The sequence below is a fragment of the Muntiacus reevesi genome, chromosome 6 (assembly GCF_963930625.1).
Source record: "Muntiacus reevesi chromosome 6, mMunRee1.1, whole genome shotgun sequence".
NCBI lineage: Eukaryota > Metazoa > Chordata > Mammalia > Artiodactyla > Cervidae > Muntiacus > Muntiacus reevesi.
The window spans coordinates 65,551,785-65,554,524 of NC_089254.1; the positions used below are offsets into that span (position 1 = coordinate 65,551,785).

The window sequence follows — 2,740 nt, forward strand, 5'->3', positions numbered from 1 at the left end:
AAGAGCAATGTCAGCAAGTGTGTCTGTTTAGAAACTACAATGTATCTTACACAAAATCAGGGGTGCAAGGTCAATTGAAGCTGCATATTGGAAACAGTGGGGAGATTAAAATTTAAAATGTTGATGCCTGAGTCTAATTCCCAGTGATTCTGATTCATTTGTCCAGGGTTGGAACACAGATATTAGAATTTCAAAAATGTTCCTCAGGTGCTCGCTTCGGCAGCACATATACTAAAATTGGAACGATACAGAGAAGATTAGCATGGCCCCTGCACAAGGATGACACACAAATTCGTGAAGTGTTCCATATTTAGCAACCTAGATGCCCATCAGCAGATGAATGGATAAGGAAGCTATGGTACATATACACAATGAAATATTACTCAGCCATTAGAAAGAATTCATTTGAATCAGTTCTAATGAGATGGATGAAACTGGAGCCCATTATACAGAGTGAAGTAAGCCAGAAAGATAAAGACCAATACAGTATACTAACGCATATATATGGAATTTAAAAAGATGGCAATGATAACCCTATATGCAAAACAGAAAAAGAGACACAGATGTACAGAACAGACTTTTGGACTCTGTGGGAGAAGGCGAGGGTGGGATGTTCAGAGAGAACAGCATTGAAACAAGTATACTATCAAGGGTGAAACAGATCGCCAGCCCAGGTTGGATGCATGAGACAAGTGCTCAGGGCTGGTGCACTGGGAAGACCCAGGGGGATGGGATGGGGAGGGAGGCGGAGGGGGGACCGGGATGGGGAACACATGTAAACCCATGGCTGATTCATGTCAATGTATGGCAAAAACCACTACAATATTGTAAAGTAATTAGCCTCCAACTAATAAAAATAAATGGAAAAAAAATGTACCTCAGGAGAGTCTATTCTAATGAGTAGCGAGAACTGAGAACCATCTTATAGGATTGAAAGAAGTCCAGTACTCTTAGGAAGAATAAAACAGAGAAGTCAAACATAAGAGTAAGTTTTATTTTAATTCCTAATGAGATAATCATCATCATGATCATAAACATCTCATGTTTATTAAGCACTTTAATTAACATAAGGTTAAAATATTTTTTAAATGAAAAGACAAAATCAGACAACATACATTTTTACAGTGATAACAAAAATAAGGAATGAGAAATACCTAATACTATGTTACCCTCCTTTCTTTACTAATTAACAGCATATTTACCAGTCTTTGTACTTTCTAGTTGCCCCAACTCTTGAATCCACTCCTTTCCCTCTATCCCACTGTTTTTACCTTAAATCGGCACATCACCATCTTTCACCAGTATCCCTGCCAAGTCTCCTAGCTGCATTTGATATTTCTTCCTTGCACTTTCTTTCACAAAACTTCCAAATGAACTGTCTCTTAGTAAAGCTATTACCATATCAGTAATATTCTCCCTTTGCTCAAAAGAAGAAAAATCTCAAATTCCTTTGCTAGAAAATTCTCAAATTCTAATGCCTCTTCAGTATGGGCCAAATCTACCTTTTTTGTCTTCTTTCACACTGTCTTTTATTCACGGCATGCTTTAACCAAATTGAATATCATGATACTTCATATACACACTTTGCCTATTTACTCATTAACATCCTGCTTAAAGGACTTCCCTGGTAGTTCACTTGGTAAAGAATCTGCCTGCAGTGCAGGAGACTTGGGTTCGATCCCTGGGTTGGGAAGATTCCCAGGAGAAGGAAATGGCAAACCACTCTAGTATGGTTGCCTGGGAAATCCCATGGACAGAGGAACCTAGCTTGCTATAGTCCATGGGATCACAAGAGTTGGACATGACTTAGCAACTAAACCACCATCCTGCTTACTTACCTTTTACAAATACAAGTATATCTCTCCTACTTTTTGAAAATTCACATTATGACACTTTTAATGAAAGGTTTACATTAGGACCAGTTTTTGCTAACCGAAAGAAACTCAAAGAGAATTTTTACATTTTACTGAAGAAAAAAGGCAAAAATAAAAAATAATGTGTGTCGTGTGTTTCACAGTCACCTTTATGGAGGCAGTGCATACCCTAGGCAGTGAGAGTTTCCCAGGAACAACACTCAACATCTTGAACTGTGTGAACATCTGTGTTTTATCTCAGTTTATTTTTTTTCCTCCATTACCAAGATGTGTCCTAAGATAATTGCATCTTTGCTTTATACAACTGTGGCTTAGAAAAGCTTTCATAGGAATACTCTACTCTAGGGTAGTGGGGAAATCCTGTAATATTTTCTCATAATTCAGCTAGAAGAAATACTCTGTTTCTTGAAGTTCCATAGAACATAAAATGATAACTCAATTTATCATGTGGCATATATTTTGTGCTACTGTGCAATATGGTGATGTATGTATGAGACTTTATAGACTGACATCTTTGCCTTCTTCTCTTTGCTTTTATTTGTTGAGTGGATGAATGAACTTCCCAGTTTCTTCTCCTTATGAACTTTAGACCAGTTCACATGTTCCTATGATTCCAGACCACTTGAAAAAGTTTAATAGGAGAGACTTAGTGATAAAATGTCTGTCTCATGTCTCAGCTGGCAGTGTGATAATGTTTAACTGTTTTTTGACTAGTTCCACAGTTACTATTTACAGGCATTTTTGTTGTTATTCAGTTGCTCAGTTGTATCCAACTCATTGCGACCCCATGGACTGTAGCATGCCAGGCTTCCCTGTCCTTCATTATCTTCTGGAGTTTGATCAAACTCATTATTTACAGGCATACC

General features: G+C 37.7%; 1 non-coding gene across 1 annotated transcript; it reads left to right on the top strand.

Moving 5' to 3' along the window:
* The first annotated feature begins 207 nt into the window (after window positions 1–207).
* Window positions 208–314, top strand: LOC136171232 (U6 spliceosomal RNA). Its single transcript, XR_010663783.1, has one exon. It is a non-coding gene; the product is annotated as a U6 spliceosomal RNA (small nuclear RNA).
* Window positions 315–2,740: the final 2,426 nt, after the last annotated feature.